This window comes from Apodemus sylvaticus, chromosome 16 (genome assembly GCF_947179515.1).
Source record: "Apodemus sylvaticus chromosome 16, mApoSyl1.1, whole genome shotgun sequence".
NCBI lineage: Eukaryota > Metazoa > Chordata > Mammalia > Rodentia > Muridae > Apodemus > Apodemus sylvaticus.
The window spans coordinates 13,759,455-13,773,057 of record NC_067487.1 but is presented as its reverse complement, the minus strand read 5'-3'; the positions used below and the strand labels follow the sequence as shown (position 1 = coordinate 13,773,057).

Sequence of the window (13,603 nt, the reverse complement as noted above, 5' to 3'; positions counted from 1 at the left end):
CATAATAAAGAAGCTCTAAACAGAAACAATAATGAAACAGGTTCATTTTTAATTTCTTGGGTACTAATTGACTGCAATAATAAAAATCCATAATCAACATTCTCATTCCTCCCTATTATAAATCTTTTCGATCAATAAGAAAATATTGTCTGTTCAAATAAAAACATTAATTGATTTTGCAATTGTGCTGATTGATGTGATCATTACAACAGTCTATCTTAATTATACTACTATAAATTAAAATATATTAAAACAAATTATTTTAATCTCCAAATTGCTTACAATGTCCAGATGCTCTGTTGCACTGACATGTTAAACCGAACATTACTTCTGTATATATGTTAACCCTCACAGCAATGGACCCATATTTTCTAAATAGGCACATTTTGTGAGTGACCTCAAGGTTTTCTTAGGCCTATGGTTTGAATAAACTATCACTGAATGCATAATTATTATGTAAAAATTAATTGTTGTTATGGCTGTCATCAACACACTCATTGTTTTGGTTTTAACTTCTTTGACCTTCACATTCTTTCCAACCTTGCCGAATTTTCAAACATTAACATCTGCAAACCTTACTTGAAGATCATCCATCAACAACAGTCAAATGCTGTCATGCTGCTAGGTCTCCCTGTTAGTCTTTTCTGATTGTTTGAAGAAAGTAAGTTTGGAGGGTTAAGCAAAAACAACTATAGTATTACTTGTAAAGAACTAGAAATTTCCAGTAGGATTCTATTTCTGGAAAGAACTCTCTTCCTGGTTTCTAGATGACAACATCTAGAACTGTTGGTCACAATGTAAGTAAAATCAAATTCAAACTCCTCCTGCATTAATGTAATCATTTTCTTATGGTTCCATTCTCCCTAGTATATCCAATTAAAGCTACTGGTTTAAACCCATATCTTGAGATATAGTCACTACAGAGTTTATTGCCTCAACATGTAGATTTGGGAAATCACAATACTTACGATTTAGCATCCTGACCATAGGAAATAATGACTACCATTGCCAAGTGCTAGCCAAGAGTGCTCAAGTATCTATCAATGAAAGTACATGCATTCATAATCCCCTACAATGCCTTTTTAGCATGTACTTCCATACTGTCTTTCAGATGTCCTTAGTTGTACAAACCTCCAGTTATTTACAAAGGCATTAGTAACGTACAGACCGTTGCATTTTCATTTGAAATTTCTATGTTATTTCAGCATAAAGGTTTGCAGATGCTCTTTGATTGAAACATGCAGAGGTAAATAGCAACAGATATTGTCTAAGGAAAAAAATCTTTATATATATATATATATATATATATATATATATATATATATATAATATTCTTTGTTTACATTCCAAATGATTTCCCCTTTCCAGGTTCCCCCATCCCCATAAGTCCTATAAGCCCTCTTCCCTCCACCCATTCCCGAATCAATCCCCTCCCACTTTCCTGTCCTAGTAATCCCCGACATTGCTACATCAAGCATTTCCAGGACCAGGGCTCTCTCCTTCCTTCTTCTTGGGAATCATTTGATATGTAAATTATGTCATGGGTATTCAGAGCTTCTGGGCTAATATCCCCTTATCAGTGACTGCATTCCATGAGGTAAAATAATCTTCTTGATTGCAATAACTATGATACTAGTCAGGTGGTAGCTTTGCTGATTTGGCACTCTTGAAATGTTTATCAGCAGTATAATTCTCAGGACTATTTACATTATCAATTGATAGGATATACAGCTGGAATCATCAATAGTCTTATGTAATAGATATTTTTATTCAATAGATTCTTTATTTACATTTCAAATGATTCCCCTTCCCTGGAACCCCCCTCCCTGAAAGTCCCACAAGCTCTCTTCCCTCCCCCTGTTCCCCAATCACCACTTCCTGTTTCCCTATCTTGGTAATCCCCTACACTGCTGCACTGAGCAGGATCAGGGGCCTTTACTTCCTTCTTCTTGGGCTTCATTTGATGTGTGAATTGTGTCTTGGGTATCCTGAGCTTCTGGGCTAATATACACTTATCAGTGAATGCATACCATGTGTGTTCTTTTGTGATTGGGTCACCTCACTCAGGATGACATTCTCCAGTTCCACCCACTTGCCTAAGAATTTCAGGAATTCATTGTTTTTAATAGCTGAGTAGTACTCCATAGTGTAAATACACTACATTTTCTGCCTCCATTCCTCTGTTGAGGGATATCTGGGTTCTTTCCAGCTTCTGGCTATTATAAATAGGGCGGCTATGAACATAGTGGAGCATGTGTCCTTATTACAGGTTGGGGAATCCTCTGAGTATATGCCCAGGAGTAGTATAGCAAGATAATCCAGTAATATCATGCCCAGTTTTCAGAGGAACTGCTAGACTGATTTCCAATGTGGTTGCACCATCTTACAACCCCACCAGCAGTGAAGAAGTGTTCCTCTTTCTCCACATCCTCACCAACACCTGCTGTCTCCTGAGTTTTTAACCTTAGCCATTTTGTGTGAGGTGAAATCTCAGGGTTGTTTTGATTGCAATTCCCTGTTGACTAAAGATGTTGAACATTTCTTTAGGTGCTTCTCAGCCATTCCATATTCCTCAAGTGAAAATTCTTTATCCCTGTACCCCATTTTTAATAGGATTATTTGGCTCTCTGGAGCCTACCTTCTTGAGTTCTTTGTATATCTTGGATATTAGTCCTCTGTCAGATGTAGAGTAAGTAAAGATCTTTTCCCAATTTGCCGTTTTGTCCTTTTGACAGTGTCCTTTGCCTTACAGATACATTTAATTTTATGAGGTCCCATTTGTCAATTTTTGATCTTAGAGCATAAGCTATTAGTGTTCTATTCAGGAAATTTCACCCTGTGCCCATGTACTCAAGGCTATTCCTCAGTTTCTTTTTTATTAGTTTCAGTACTACAGAGCAATAGTGTTAAAAACTGCAAGGTAATTGTACAGGCAGGTAGATCAATGGAATAGAATTGAAGACCCAGAAATGAGCTCACACACCTATGGTCACTTGATCTTTGACAAAGGACCTACAACCATCCAATGAAAAAAAGTCTTTTCAACAAATTGTGCTGGTTCAACTGGAGGTCAGCATGCAAAAGAATGCAAATTGATCCACTGTTATTTCCATGTACTAAGCTCAAGTCCAAGTGGATCAAGGACCTCCACATAAAACCAGATACACTGAATCTAATTTAATAGCTTTTGTGGAGTATAAAATAGCTATTTTTTTGTAGACTTTTCTGCTCAAAACATTTTGGAGGGAGTAAATAATATATTCATATTAAGTAACAAAAGCTCATACTTTACTGTAAGGATAAGAATGTATCTTTGCGAAGATGTTGTCTTTGAGCCAGTAGCTAACTGTACATAAGAATTTTCCAGAGAATAATGTGTAATCCCAGCACGTAGTCCTCTGAAATTGAGCAATGTTGGAATGCTATTAGGCTTTCCATGCTACCCCCTAGGTAGAAACATGCAATTTAGTTCTAAACAGAATATTTCTCTTGCTCCTTTCTAGTGTTTATGTTCTTATAATCTTCACGGCTTTCAAAGTGCATACCTGAGCTAAGCAATACACACACACACACACAAACACACACACACACACACACACATATATATATATATACACACACACATACATACATATATGTATGTGTATATGTGTGTATGACATAAATGTATATCATATGGCTAGGGGTGGTAAATTTAAAAGCTAATGAGAATTTCAGGTAAAGTAGATTCCCTCTCCGTTGCTATTTTGTATCATTAAAATCTGATTCAACCTGATCTCAAGTAGTTCACAACTGGGAAAGAACAAACTAGTTGAATCACCTGGAAAAATAGCTTAATTGCTTCAGAACTATTTATGAAAATAATTTCCCAAATTAACATAAATAGAGCTAAATAAATGTAAGCTAATAAATGGTGATTTCTCTTTGATACACTGAAAAATATTACATGTCTCTAGATTATAAGAATATCTATCCAGAGGTAGAGGAATTAAAATAATAATGTAGGATATAGATTTCTGGATATCTAGAGATCCTTTGGCTGTCTCCCTTTCGCTCTCTCCCTTTGTCTCTCTCTGTCCTCCTTTTCCCCATATTTAGTCTTTTTATGTGATCAACAAATCTTTGGATTGTTTCACCAATGAATTAAGAGAAGCATTAGATATCTTAAGGAAGTTTCCCATTAATGATGAATTTATGGATGTTGCATACAGAGGCAGACCTAGAGTTATCAAATGGAACACCACTCCACCATGATTCTATTCCACAAAATCTGTGCTGTTCTAAATGATGCCCCTGGAATGTCTTCCATAGAAAGACTGAGTTTCTAAACAGAGGGTACTAAGAGATTCTGCTGTTGGTTTTAGATACTAAAAGTTAGACAGACATATGGTTACTATTTATTTTAGTGTATGTAATGTTACCTAATAATAAAATAGAATGACACTTTAGGTTTCTGATCCAATAAGGTCTTAAGAGTTCTAGAAAGTTGCACACAAATGCCTTCACTCACAAGCAACTTCAGAGAAACTATTGTTTTGGATTATTTGTTTTGTTTTGTGTGTTTTTTGTTTGTTTGTCTGTTTGTTTGCTTTTAGTCTTACCTATAATAAAACAAGAAGGTCCCTAGAAACACTTGTATAAAAAGGCTCTATATTTTAAATACATCACACTACAATGCTCTTAAAGCTGGACTGCACAAAATGCCACTTGTTCCAAATATCTTTTAAATGTTCTTGGCGACAGAAATATATGCAATTTTGTTACTTATTTCTTTATTATTATGACCAAAATAACTAACAGAAGCCAAATAATAAAGTAAATGCTTATTTTGGCTCCTGTTTTCAATTTATCCTTGTGATGAAGGCATGACAATAGAAGCATCTATGTCTGTACCACATGATAGTCACACCAATGCTGTTAAAATGAAGTGTACCAAAAAGCAGTGGGTACCAAATGGGCACAGGTCAGGTACATTCTTCAGAGGCTCTCATCCACTGATCTGCTTCTGCTGTCTAGGCTTCAGCTAGTAAACGGTTCACAGGGTAATAAGCTAGGATCATGTATATCTCTACATTGGGGAGCATTTCAGATTCAAATCAGAAAAGCCTGTCACTAGTCCAGTTTTCAGCAAAGTATATTAATTGTTTTGAGGTAAGATTAGCATTTAAAATAAAAATTTGTCTCAGCATAAATTTGATAGTAGTTAATTTTACTGTTCAACATTTTTTCAATTTTATTGATTATACTTATCAAAATTTCTCTTTTCTAATTACTTCCTCTTATACAGCAAAAATATTTTTCTAGGCATCTCAAGATCAATCTTACTCTTTCTTCAATTCATGTTAATTGTATTCAGTTTGTGTTATTATGTGATTAATTTGTCAAGGATGTAAACAACCCTGTTTTGAAAACATTTAAGCCATATTTTAAAAGCATAGGGGTATTTTGACTTTCATTTTGAATTCTGTGCCAAATCTAAGAAAATTTATAGGATAAAATTGGTTAGCCTTGTTTAGATCTGCAAACCTCACATTTCACCAATTATTCTTACTTATCTTCAAGTGTATATCTAGTGTTGTTTTCTTCATTCTACATAAAAATATCTGAAATGAGTGTTGTATAACCATCTCTCCCAATAAATATTTTAATATACATTCCACAAAAGTAGAAAGTCATTCTTTTGCAAAACTTTAATGCAATTGTCAAGTTCAGAAAAAATGAAAAGGTTGAAATGTTTCTAACCCAGACACAATCCATGTTCAAATTCATTAGCTTTGATAATCTCTTGCATAGAAATTGAACAGCAATAAATACTAGTACATGAGTACAACTTTTCTCTGTGCACAATGTGTCAATAGCATTCTTTTCATCCTGAAATACTTTGCATCCTTTCCCAGAATTGATATTTTTGAAGGATTAAAGACCATGACTTTTGTAGTTGGTTGCTTAGTTGTGTTTGTCTCATATTTGATCACAACTAAGTTCAGTTAATGAATTTTTGGCAGAAGCAGAATACATTTGAAGGAGTAACATTGTCAGTGTATCACATCAGATGGCAACTCTGTCCATTATTGATGTTTGGTAACCTTGATATGGAGATGTCTGCCAGATTTCTTCATAAAAGAACTCTTTTCCCTTATGATTTAATGAGTAATTCATGAAGAATAATTTTACTGATGTTCTGTGATTAACAATCACTAATTTCTGAGCATACATTACTACATTTGAAAATCAAATATTAGAAAAATTTTAAGTATCCCTTCCTCCATACTTCTTCCTTCATACTTCTGACATTTTTAACTTGAAGATGAGTTTGGTTCTTCCTGCCTTTATAGATTAACTTTCTTTAAAAGTTTTATCATTTATGTTTCCTATGCAGGATCAAAATTATTTTTTTTGCTTGATGAATACAAACATTTTCTGGAATTCTTGAAGATTAAGTATAATGGTTGTATACACTGACAACTTTACTAAACTAAGTGTACAATCATTTTAATGACATATAGTTTGGTGTGTTTGCAAGGATTTTCCTAAGAGATTTACTGTGACAAGATGCCTCCAAATATGAGTGATTGCAGCTCATGAATTGATTTTCCAGACTCGAAAAGAAAAATAAAATAAAACAAAACAAAACCAACAACAAAACCAGGAAGAGCTGATGAGACCCAAGAGCGCCAACATATCCTTAACGTTGAAGCTGACATTTGTGGAGCACTCCTGATCCTCTAGCTTGACCATGTGATGAACTTTACGCTACAAAACATGTGACAATCTAAAATTTCTTCCTCATAACTTCCTTTGTGGAAGATGCTTGTCCAGAGTTCAAATAAAAGAATTACATACAGAAGAAAGCACTGAGTTCTGTAATCAGCTGACCATGTGGCCCATAGGCCTTTGAAACTGGTTTCTGGGAAGAATACAGATGTGTTTGGAGTTACAGGTGAGAAGAGACTTAATGCTCTAAGCAGACCATAATGAGACATTTGGGTGTGAGTTTGGATGGTCAGAAGGCTAAAAGAAATATAAACAATAGAGACTGTGTTCACAGATATAAGAAGGGATTCAATCACAAATTGAGTTAAAGGCCATTTCTGTGATGGTCTAGCAATGATGATTGTTTGCAGTGAGAATGTTGGTTTCTTAAATAACCCAGTTACATTATGTGAATGTTTTTGTTTTAATCCCATGTGTGGGATATTGGGTTTCTTCAAATTGTCCACAGCTGTTGACTATGATTTGCCTCATGCTCTGGCAGGGGTGTGCTTCTGCCTGATGAAGATAGTTTATGTTTGAATTCTGGGGATTCTTGAGAGAGTATAAAAATGCCAGAGTCCTGAGAGGCTATGGCTGCTGCTGCTCCCACCGCTGCTGCTGCTGCCCTGCTGCTGCTGGTTCCTGCTGCTGCTGGTTTCTCCTGATACTGACCTGCTGATGCTGGCTCCTGCTGATGGATTTGCTGTTTGCTAGATTACTGGTTGCTGGTTAGAAATATCCCCATGACAAATCTTGGAGTTTCCCCAAGGAACTCAATGCTCCTGATCAGCAGGAAGTTGTCTAAAGAGATATACATCACTTTCCCCTCTAATAATATTTTTACCTACCTCATTTTGGAGGTGGGTTTGGAAGTGATTAGGGTGTAGATATGTGAACCCAGTAAAGTAGCCAAAAAGTACAGCTACAGCACTGCCTTCTGTCTTCAACTTGAGGGTTCACGTGAACTCAATTAAAAGCAGAACAATAACGTACTGTGAAGAAAGCAAACCTATATTGTTTAGAGTTCTGTATGATCATTGTTCACTGTGTTTGTTGAAGTTTAAAATGAGAATTCAAAACAGTAGTATATGAAAGCCTGCCTCTTGTCCAAAAAAGAAGCATAAATGCAGTTAAAGTTTTGGACAGAGCTGAAGGAGCAGGTGGTGACCATGAAGTCATAGTTGATAAAGACATTTGTGTCATTATCAGGACACCCAAAAGTTTACATTAGGGAAATAGAAAGGTACCTAGCGGGCCAAATACCACCCGTGAAAATGTAAATCTAGTAAATTGCAGGTTCATTTGGAAGGAGGTGCAGGAATTAGGAATGCTACCACTGTGCTTTCCTGCTTTAAATGAGCAGACCTAATATGCATCTTCTCAGATCTAGCCATAAAGGTGCAGGGGGGCCTCTGTAGCTGTCACCCAAAGGGGTCAGAGTACCTCTAGTGCTGGAAGCAGAGGAACTTGTCATCATCCATATGTGCTGTGTAAAAGGAACAAAAAAATGCAGAAGGTATATGATAGGGTCATGCCCCAGACATTCAGAACTTTCCTGAAGGCAGGCACTATGTAAGAGTGTTCCCACACAGAAGTTCTGAGTGGTCTTTGTTTTTATTGGAATGAAAACTTAACACTAAGGAAAATTTCCAAGAGATGGTTATGTAATCCTGTTTGTTCTTCAAGGATTGTGAATGGCAGTATAAATATGCATCTAATATTTGATCATTTCATATTCTACTTTCTTAATTTTAAAATACAGCATATTTTAATTCTGATGCATGTGAGCACTTTGTATTATTTAATAAATATAAACATGCTTTTAAATGCATATATATTTTGTGATATTAGCCTCTTTTAACTGCTTCTGTCCATAGGTTTTATTTAGAATCAAAGAATATCATTATCCAACAACATGAGTCTTGAAGGATTCCTTATTATTTTACCTAATATGAGGCTTACATTGAGTATAGATTTAGTGCACTGGCTACTTTTCTCATCTCTGTGATAAAAACTGTTTTCTCAGAGGATTACTTCATTTTGCCTTATGGTTTAAGGGTAAAGTTCATCATGAAAGGAATGTCATATGGCAGAAGGGACCCTGTCAGTGTCAGTTGAAGATTGCTTATATGTGGTCAGTTTAGTAAGCAGGGCAGGATGAATGACTAAGACCTTATGGATGTGTCCCTTTCCTTTATCTTTTATTCCAGATCAGGACCTGAGATCAATGGACAGTGCCTCATAAACTTCAGTGTAGATCTTTCTTCCTTATTTAAACCTCTCATAATTTCTTCAAAGATACACCCAGTGGCATGGTTCTTGGCTGATTCTTGGCAGCCTAACAATGAAAGTTAATCATAAAAGCTTCCCACTTCAACTTGACTTACACACATTTAACTTTTAAAATATAACTTTTCTTATAACCTTGGTCCTCAGCAGCTCACAGACATATGAATACGCCAAATATATGTAGATCCTGTGAGAGAGTCACTAGTTTTATCAATTCTAAATTTGTTCGAAGTCTGAAGCTTAAAATCTCACTAAATAGACTGGACCAGGAAAGAAATTTCCCTTAGTAAATAATAGTCAAAATACGAAATCTAAACAACAAGTAAAGAATATCGAAAGCTTCAAAGAAAAAGTAGAAGCAATACATAAAGGCAGACGTTTTAAAATAACATCTAACATCTTGGTGGAGGCTCTAAACTCAGGAAGAACTGATGAAATGTTTTAAAAATTTTGAGATGACAGATCCTAGTATAGACTACTATAGCCAGAAGAAATTTAATCTAACATGTGGAAAAATAACACATTCCAACAAAACCAAACTTAAGCATATCTATAAAACAAATCAAATACTGCTGAAGATACTAGAAAGAAAATGACAAGATAAAGAGGTTAACAACTCCAAAGAAAATACATGGAAAAAATTATCCTAGACTATCAAATTCAGATAGAAGACACACACCACATAACCCTCCACATACAATCACCCCTCAACACCAAGAGTAGACACCAAGAAACAAACTCATGCATGAAATTAATATAATTTAAACAAAAAAAATACAAATATCAGTGAAACAAAGTCTAGGGTCTTTGAAACAAAGCAATAAAATCTCCAACCCTTACCCAAGTTGAGGAAGGTGGAGGGGAAATATTCAAATTAACAAATTTAGTGATGAAAAGAGTAGACAAAAATAGATACTTATAAAATCCAGAGGAACATAAAAACATAATATTTATTAAATGTGTGCAAATTAAAAACAATCTAAATCTAAAAGAAATGGATAATTCTCTTAATATATACTACTTACCACAGTTAAATCAAGATCAGATAAGGAATTTAACAGAATTATAACCTCTATTAAAACAGAAGTTGTAATTAAAATCTACAACCAAAAAAAGCATAAGGCTAAGTGGTTTAAGTGCACAATTCCACCAGTCCTTCAAAGAAGAGTTGATGTTAATACTTCTTAAATTATTGCATGAAATAGAAACAGAAGCAACATTGTTCAGTTTATTTTCTGAATCAATATCTACCTTGATACCAAATCAACCACCCAATAAAGAAAGAGAATTACAAACCAGTTTCCCTTATAAGTATGGACAGAAAAATCCTCAATACACATATATGTATGAATGCAAGAACACATCAAAAAGATTAACCCAACTGAGCAAGTAGGCTTCATCTTAGAAATGTAGAAATGGTTCAATATATAAAAATCAGTAAATGTAATCAAGCATATAAACAGACTGAAAAAATGTGAGTTAAGCTTATTATATGCAGAAAAGGCCTTTGGCTAAATCCAACATCTCTTCATGATAAAATCATTGAGAAAACAGGGATAAAATGGACATGCCTAAACATGATAAAAACAGTTTATAGCAAGCCCAAAGCCAATATCATCTGAAATAGAGAGAAACTCAAAGCAATGCTACAAAACTGCGAAACAAGCCAAGGCAGTTTATTCTCTCCATACCCATTTAATACAGAACCTGAAATTTTAGCTAGAGCATGAAGACAACAGAGAAACCTGGAAGGAGACACAAATTGGAAAGAAAGAAGTAAAAATATCTTTATTTGTAGATGATATACCTTAGTGCCTAGTTCTATTACTATGACAAAATACCAGGTCCAAAGCAACTATTCATCATGAAGGAAGTGAGGACAAGATAGTTGGATATCAAAATGAGGAGAGGCCCTCGGTCTGGAGAAGGCTTGATGCCCCAGTATAGAGGAATGCCAGGACAGGAAAGTGGGAGTGAGTGGGTTGGTGAAAAGGGGGAGGGGGGATGGGTTAGAGGGTTTTCAGAGGGGAAACAATCATCATTATATAGTAAAATCACCATTATACCAAAAGCAATATACAAATTCCATGCAATTCCCATCAACATTCCAATACAATTCTTTGCATATCTTTAAAAGGAATATAATTCAGCTTTATATAGAAACACACAAAAATAGGAACAATAAAATAATCCTGAATAGTAAAAATAACTGCTGATATAGCTACAGAGATATAGTAATAATAAAAAATCATATTGTACTGAGATAAAACAAACACATTGATTGATGGAATCAAATTGAAATCACAGACATATTTCTAAACTATGGACTTGTGATTTATGAAAAAGAAGCCAGAAGCACACATTGGAAAACAGACAACATCTTCAATAAATGATGGTCAAACTTAATGGCTACATGTAGAATTCAAATAAATTCAAATTATATCTCCCTGCACAAAACTCAACTCCAAATGGTTCAAAGACTTCAACATACAACCATATATACTGAAACTGATAGATGAAATATCAAATTACCACACTTGGTAATAGCTTTGAAATTCATTGGCCTAGGATAAGACTTCCTGAACAACACTTGGTTAGCTAAGATCAATGATTAATGAACGGATACTCAAAACTTAAAAGATTTTGTGCAGCAAATGTTGCACAAACTGTACTAAATTTCAGAGTTGAGAATAGAAACAGATTTGTACCAACTACATATGTGATAGAGGGTGAATACACATGCAATAAAGAGCTAATATCCAAAGTATTTAAAGACTTCAAAACAGCTAGATATCAAGAAAATAAATAATTGAAAATGGGGTAAATATCTAAACAGAGAATTCTCAAAAGAGGAAATTCAAACACTTAAAGGAACTATGAAACAATAAAATATTTAACAACCTCAGTTATCAGGGAAATGGAAAGCAAAACTACTTTGAGATTTCAATTTACACCTGTCAGAATGGCAGGGCCGAATGCAGCAAATGACAGCTCATGCTGGGGAGAATGTAGAGCGAGGAACACTCATCCCTTATGGATAGCCCTGAAAATTTGCACAGTCACTAAAAACATCAGTAGTGGTTCCTGCAGAAAGTTAGGAAGTGATCTACCTGCATACCCAGCAGTAGCTAGCCAACAGAAAATTAACTCCAGGTCACACTTGGAAGTTGCTTGTCCCATAATTGTTTTAGTGTTTTGTTTTTGCTGTTGTTTTGTTGTTATTGTTCTTCTATTTGTACTTGTTTTTATTTTTATCTTCTTTTTATGTTTGCTTTATTTTATTATATGTACACACTCAAATATACTTTTCTTATGTTCTTTTCTTCCTAAGGGTCCTTTGTATACATATTATGGCTTTCAGTTTAGTGTTTTTCATGAAATGTGTGTACTAGCAGGTCTATGATTATATATTTGTTTCTTGTACTCTTTCTTTTTTTTATTTGTGCTTTGATTTATTTCTAGTTAATTTAATCATTCTGAGAAAAAATACAATGCACATGGAATAAATGAGAAAATGTTTACTTAAATCAAAAGGCAGGAATGCTCACAGAGACATTTAATATGTCTGATACCAGGAAAGAATGAGTGTCACATAAGTATGAGTCTGAGCAATTGTCCAGCTTCTCTCTAGGTCCCAACACTGGCACTAACTAGCTTGCTGCTTGGCTACTGACAAAAATAAACAGGTTTACTGAGGTGGTACTAGAAAGTCAGACTCAATGTTAAGAATAGGTTTGAGGTGCTCACTTTGGCAGCACATATACTGAAATTAGAACAATACAGAGAAGATTTGCATGGTCCCTGTGCAAGGATGACATGCAAATTTGTGAATCACTTCATACTTTTCAGTGACTAAACCACCAACCAACACACGGAGCAATCCAAGACTCCAGCCACACATGCAGCAGAGGATGGCCTTATATGGTATCAATGGGAGGAGAGGCCCTTGGTCCTGTGAAGTCTCAGTGCTCCAGTGTAGGGAAATGCCAGGTATTAATGCTGAAAGATTGAAGCCCTCACCCCTTGTTCTTTTTTGGGGGGGGGGTGTTCTTTTTTATATTCATTTGTTTGGTCCTATTCTGATATATGAGTTATATATTTTATTGTATTTTATTATGTTATTAGCCATTAGAAACCTAAGGGAAGGAAGATGGGGAGAAACTGAGACAAGTAGAAGGATATATAATAAAAAAAAAAGAAACAAAAAAAAGTTGCAATCAGAACATATTATATGAGAAAATAATATATTTTCAAAAAAGGAGAAAGATAGATTTTGTTCTTTGATAAAATTCCAAAAGCACAATAAGTCACCTGTTGTCATAAATGTCTTCTTCCATGATAGGTGCTCAGTCTACGGGAATATTTTCCTGGTTGCATGAAACCAATATTTCCTATTATCTGAATATGTTTTCTACATGGGAAAAACTATATAACTTTGCAGAAAGGACTGACAAATTATATTTCACAAATTAAAAGTACACTTTCTATGCTTATATTCTATGCGTTGTTTTTCACAGACATTGCTTAGGACCAATCCTCAGTTGAGCTGCATGAGACACAG

At 34.8% G+C, this 13,603-nt stretch overlaps 1 non-coding gene across 1 annotated transcript; it reads left to right on the top strand.

The window, feature by feature from the left end:
- Positions 1-12,781: 12,781 nt before the first annotated feature.
- On the top strand, positions 12,782-12,888 carry LOC127667201 (U6 spliceosomal RNA). Its single transcript, XR_007973840.1, has one exon. It is a non-coding gene; the product is annotated as a U6 spliceosomal RNA (small nuclear RNA).
- Positions 12,889-13,603: the final 715 nt, after the last annotated feature.